Genomic DNA, 6,927 nt, shown 5'->3' on the forward strand with positions numbered 1-6,927 from the left:
AATAAATAATTCTCTCTACTATTATTCTGACATTTCACGTTCTTAAAATAAAGTGGTGATCCTAACCGACTGATACGAACATCGTTGAGGCAAGTCCAATGGCTCTAATGAAAAAGGACACGATATCTTGCAATCGGCAAAACACAAATGCCACAATAATTGCTACAAAACATGACTCCATTCATTTTTAGATCATACTGCAAGCTCAATCAACCAATGACGTCATTCTCTCCCCCCCCCCCAAAAGAAAATACAGCTATAGTGCATAGTTCTGTCTGAAACACCCTTTCATAATTCATTATTATGTAGGGGGACTGGAAAAAACACCCCAAATAGTGTCCAGTGGTGAAGTTTCCCGCGACCCATTCAAAACCTCAATTTGGGTCGCGACCCATTCAAAACCTCAATTTGGGTCGCGACCCGCCAGTTGAGAATCGCTGTCCTAAATGAAGGTTCAATCCTAATGCCATTGCTCAAATAAGCACTCTGTTATAGTGCGCATTTGTTAAATCTAATGTCTGTAATGGAGTCACTCTCCTGTCAGACCTGTATCTACAATTGAAAAATGTGTGTATATAAACTCTAATTACAAGCGTTAAACATAAACATAATCGCCCTGATTATTCACCAATTGAGGAGCATGGTTAATGACAGCCTTTTCCAAATAAGAGTGATTGACTTGGAGTGATCTGACATTCAAAAGTGTATTACGGCGAGAACACATTGTGGCAGGTACACCGTGATATTGGCAAAGAACAGAATATACTACGTCCTTTTGACAATACCATGTAATTTCAAAGCCCTATTTCGAGTTTGCTGTCATTTTCCTCAAATTAAATCACCTTTGGTTACAGGTTTCAATACAGAAGTTGAAATTACGAACACAACAATATCAAAGGATGCACCCTCTGGAGTCTAGTAGCATACACCATCACAAAGAAACACCAGATGTCCATGAAAGCCTCTATTTTGTTTCCCCTTCCCTTTTATCTCTCTCTCTCTCTCTCTCTCTCTCTCTCTCTCTCTCTCTCTCTCTCTCTCTCTCTCTCTCTCTCTCTCTCTCTCTCTCTCTCTCTCTCTCTCTCTCTCTCTCTCTCTCTCTCTCTCTCTCTCTCTCTCTCTCTCTCTCTCTCTCTCTCTCTCTCTCTCTCTTCTCTCTCTCTCTCTCTCTCATTAAAGACTGTATTTTTTTTGCTTTCTCACCTTTTCAAGGTGGTGGAGAAAGCTGAAGAACACAGGAGCCAGGAATGGAATACACAAACTCAATCATGTCGCTCGGTAGGGCCTAGAAGTTATGGTTTCATCTGACTGGTCGGACATAATCTCCGTAATGATAGCAAGAGTAGAGGGATTCGAACCTAAATCATCAATAGAATATATATGCGGCCAACAGATTGGACCAAAAAAGTGTCAGCAAGTCAAGCCAGGCCACACTGTGTGAGCATCAACGGCAAAATGGCATCGTTCTTGCTCTTACAGTGATAAGTATCGAACACCCTCAAGAGTCAAATCATGCCACACTGTGTGAGCATCAAGGGCATCATGTTCTTAAAGTGATAGGTATCGAACACCCTCAAGAGTCAAATCATGCCACACTGTGTGAGCACCAAGGGCATCATGTTCTTAAAGTGATAGGTATAGAACAGCCGCAAGATTCAAGCGCCTCTGACACAAAGCATGACTACACCACTGTGTGTAAGCCAGACAGAGAGGAGAGTGGTAAGCAATGTTCCCACTAAGCTGCCCGTGTCAGCGGGTGCACAGCTCCCTTGGGGCTGCCACATAGAAGATATATCACAGAGAAGCATTATCAACATTTCCCTTTCATGTGGGAATTGTGATCGAATCAATGCAATATTATAAATTTTCAATGGCACATACCAAAATATAACGAACTATGCAAGATATTTTATTGTAGGCAGAACGGATCAGAGTAGGATTCTATTGCATTGGCACCCACGACTCAGCCCGTACTCTACACAGAGGTAGACCAATCAGAGCTGCAGTAGGGCTATACGCAAATAGACCATTGCCATTTATGGATCTGTGCCATTCACTTTGAACTGGACTCTGTTTGCAGCCTGAGCGGTCGTGAGTGCTTGTTTTGAGATCAAAGCCAGAGTTCAGATTCAGAAAAACTTAAATGTCCTCAAAGAGGCAATTCATCTTGCAGCAGTCATAAAACATATAACATCTAAAAATGTAAAATATATAGCAAAGGATATTTACAAACAAATAGGCAGGGTAAGTGCAATTTCATAGTGCAAGTGTTAAGTGCAACTAGTTCAACATTTGTTAGGTTGCATTTGGAAAAAAAGAGAACTTGGCCCTATTTCTTTTTTACCTTAGGTAGTCTGTACCTGTGTCCAGAGGGAAGGAGCTGGAATTCAGGGTGGAGTGGATGGGAAGAGTCAACCGCTATTTTATTTGCCTTATGGAGGGTTCTGCCCAGGTAGAGAGATGACAGCTCTTGCTGTTGCTGCCACATGATTTTCCCCAAGTCCTGACTATCTTTCCCAACCTATTTTTCTGTGCAACCTTGATAATCCCAAACCAGCAGGTCAAGCAGTAGGACAGAATGCTCTCAATGAATGATTTATAAAAGAGAACCATGATGGTTAGATCAACATTAAAAAAGTGCCGTTTCCGTAGGAAATACAGTCTCTGTTGGTCTTTCTTAAAAATAGTGTCAGTATACTGATCCCAGGACAGCTTGTTGTCAATGACTAGTCCAAGGTATTTGTACTTCTCCACTATTTCAATGGGCTCACATACCTTTTATCAGTGATGGTGTGTGCATGGTAGTGTTCCTTTGAAAGTCAATCGCTATGTCCTTTGTTTTTGATGTATTTAATATTAGATGGGATGACTCACCAGACAGTAAAATCATTCAGAGCCGGTCCGTGCTCTGTCTCTTCCCCTTTGAGAAGACTGACCAAAGCAGTATCGTCAGCATATTTGATCAGGTGGCGCCTTGGGAACCGGCTCCGGCAGCTGTCTGTATACAGTACGTATAGTACTGGTGAAAGAACACTGCCCTGTGGGGTTCCAACTGAAGGAGTGTGCACCTCCGCGTGTGTTGCCAACTCGTACCTGCTGAGACCTATCAGTAAGGAAGTTGGTGATCCATGTGACAAGCATAGCATCAAGTCCAAAGTCTCCTCTCAGTCTGTCCGCGAGGACCAACGGATTGATTGTGTTAAATGCAGAAGAGAAATCTGCAAACATGATCCGCACATGGGTTTTAATGCCCTCCAAATGCATGTACACCAGATGTAAGAGCGAAAGGATGGCATCATCTGTCCCTCTCTCTGACCGGTATGCAGATTGGAGGGGGTCAAGAAGGTGTCGGGGTGGTGTTGATTATGCATGCCTTGATGATCTTTTCAAGAGATTTAATCAAGAGAGAGGTAAGAGTGAAAGGTCTGTAATCATTTGATGCAGACGGACGAGAGGTTTTTGGGACAGGTACAACAATAGATTTTTCCCATAAAGATGGAATTTCCAATGTATACAGGGACCACTGAAAGAGAGAGCACAACCACATACAGTTGAAGTCGGAAGTTTACATACACTTAGGTTGGAGTCATTAAAACTCGTTTTTCAACCACTCTACAAATGTCTTGTTAACAAACTATAGTTTTGGCAAGTCGGTTAGGACATCTACTTTATGCATGACACAAGTAATTTTTCCAACAATTGTATACAGACAGATTATTTCACTTTCACAGATTATTCACTGTATCACAATTCCAGTAGGTCAGAAGTTAACATACACTAAGTTGACTGTGCCTTTAAACAGCTTGGAAAATTCCAGAAAATTATGTTATGGCTTTAGAAGCTACTGATAGAAAAATTGACATCATTTGATGGGGCGATGAACTTGTTTAGTTCATTGGCTGTAGAGAGGCACACCCTCTTGTCCAGGCAGGGATCGATACGTTGCCTACCTTTGAAGGGGGAGTTTGCCATATTCATAATGCCCAACCAGGCAGACTGAGAGTCTCCCTGTAACATTATCTGTTGCACCTTATCGTTGTACTGGCATCTCGTCTTTTTCTATATTTTTGTTCACATCTCTCTGTACCTCTTTTCTTTCGAGTGGATTCCCGGAGGCAAACACTTGTTTCTTCTTATTAAGCACCACTTTCAGTTATTTGGTCACCCGTGGTTTGTTGTTAGGAAATATCTTACATGTTTTTTGGGGATCACCAAATCAACACAGAATTCAATATAGCCAGATATTACGTTAGTGAACTCGTTCAGGTCAGCTGATGATTCTTCAAATACACTCCAGGAGATACAATCAAAGCATCCCTGCAATTGATCAATACTGTCATTGTCCCACACCTGTATTTGTTTTTCCACCACCTTCTCCCTTTTGAGTAACTGTTGGTTGTAGAAAAACAGTGTTATGATCTGATCCAGCCAGTGGAGGTCTGGCCAAGGATGAATACGCTTTGGGGATCGAGCCGTAACATAAGTCATTTGTCTTATTTTTCCTTGTTAGACAAGTCACATACTGGGTGTAAGTACTCAAATTGTGCATAAGAGTACAGCTATTGAAATCCCCCTGGATGAATTTGGGCACATCAGAGGAAATTGCATCAAGCTCTTGAGTGAGGCTAAAAATTATGTCAGCTGCATTGACACTGTTTGCTCTTGGATGGATATAAACAACTGTCAAAAAAAGCTGGGGGAATTCACGGGGGAGGTAGAAGGGGCGTAGCGACACTGATAGTAGCTCTATATTAGGAGTGCATATTTTATTCCTGACAATCGCAGTTTTACACCATCTATCATTTATCAGACCACAGACTCTGCCTCTGTGCGCCTTACCAGTAGCTTCACTCTCTCTGTCCATACGAGTGATAGTGAATCCGTCAGGGGTTGACTTCAGAGTTGGGCCAAGTTTCAGAGAAGACCATCACACAGGCCTCCCTGTATTCATATACAGTGGGGAGAACAAGTATTTGATACACTGCCGATTTTGCAGGTTTTCCTACTTACAAAGCATGTAGAGGTCTGTAATTTTTATCATAGGTACACTTCAACTGTGAGAGACGGAATCTAAAACAAAAATACAGAAAATCACATTGTATGATTTTTAAGTAATTAATTTGCATTTTATTGCATGACATAAGTATTTGATACATCAGAAAAGCAGAACTTAATATTTGGTACAGAAACCTTTGTTTGCAATTACAGAGATCATACGTTTCCTGTAGTTCTTGACCAGGTTTGCACACACTGCAGCAGGAATTTTGGCCCACTCCTCCATACAGACCTTCTCCAGATCCTTCAGGTTTCGGGGCTGTCGCTGGGCAATACGGACTTTCAGCTCCCTCCAAAGATTTTCTATTGGGTTCAGGTCTGGAGACTGGCTAGGCCACTCCAGGACCTTGAGATGCTTCTTACGGAGCCACTCCTTAGTTGCCCTGGCTGTGTGTTTCGGGTCGTTGTCATGCTGGAAGACCCAGCCACGACCCATCTTCAATGCTCTTACTGAGGGAAGGAGGTTGTTGGCCAAGATCTCGCGATCCATGGCCCCATCCATCCTCCCCTCAATACGGTGCAGTCGTCCTGTCCCCTTTGCAGAAAAGCATCCCCAAAGAATGATGTTTCCACCTCCATGCTTCACGGTTGGGATGGTGTTCTTGGGGTTGTACTCATCCTTCTTCTTCCTCCAAACACGGCGAGTGGAGTTTAGACCAAAAAGCTCTATTTTTGTCTCATCAGACCACATGACCTTCTCCCATTCCTCCTCTGGATCATCCAAATGGTCATTGGCAAACTTCAGACGGGCCTGGACATGCGCTGGCTTGAGCAGGGGGACCTTGCGTGTGCTGCAGGATTTTAATCCACGACGGCGTAGTGTGGTACTAATGGTTTTCTTTGAGACTGTGGTCCCAGCTCTCTTCAGGTCATTGACCAGGTCCTGCCGTGTAGTTCTGGGCTGATCCCTCACCTTCCCCATGATCATTGATGCCCCACGAGGTGAGATCTTGCATGGAGCCCCAGACCGAGGGTGATTGACCGTCATCTTCAACATCTTCCATTTTCTAATAATTGCGCCAACAGTTGTTGCCTTCTCACCAAGCTGCTTGCCTATTGTCCTGTAGCCCATCCCAGCCTTGTTCAGGTCTACAATTTTATCCCTGATGTCCTTACACAGCTCTCTGGTCTTGGCCATTGTGGAGAGGTTGGAGTTTGTTTGATTGAGTGTGTGGACAGGTGTCTTTTATACAGGTAACGAGTTCAAACAGGTGCAGTTAATACAGGTAATGAGTGGAGAACAGGAGGGCTTCTTAAAGAAAAACTAACAGGTCTGTGAGAGCCGGAATTCTTACTGGTTGGTAGGTGATCAAATACTTATGTCATGCAATAAAATGCAAATTAATTACTTAAAAATCATACAATGTGATTTTCTGGATTTTTGTTTTAGATTCCGTCTCTCACAGTTGAAGTGTACCTATGATAAAAAGTACAGACCTCTACATGCTTTGTAAGTAGGAAAACCTGCAAAATCGGCAGTGTATCAAATACTTGTTCTCCCCACTGTAGATACCGTGAGTTTACCCGCAATTCATCCATTTTCCCCCTTAAGCGATTGGACATTGGAGAGCAGGATAGTTGGAAGCCAAATCTTTGTTTTGTTCCTTCTCAACCTCTTGCGCCTTTTCTGCCCCTTTTCCTCTTCCTTCTTAGTAGTCCTTCAACCAGGTTGTTTTGTCTCACGATCTCTGCAGGTATGTCCCCTTCGATCCCTCCTCCCCAACGCGAGTTATTACATTGTGAAAGATAGTTTCTGCTGTCGCGGATGTGTGGCGCCGCCGACTTTCTCAGAAGTTCGCATGCTGTTTCTGGTAGCAGCAAAAGGAATCCAAATAGGAGAATAATCCACTGCACGCACTTCATGTCGCTCTA

Source organism: Salvelinus alpinus, chromosome 23 (assembly GCF_045679555.1).
Source record: "Salvelinus alpinus chromosome 23, SLU_Salpinus.1, whole genome shotgun sequence".
Taxonomy (NCBI): Eukaryota; Metazoa; Chordata; class Actinopteri; order Salmoniformes; family Salmonidae; genus Salvelinus; species Salvelinus alpinus.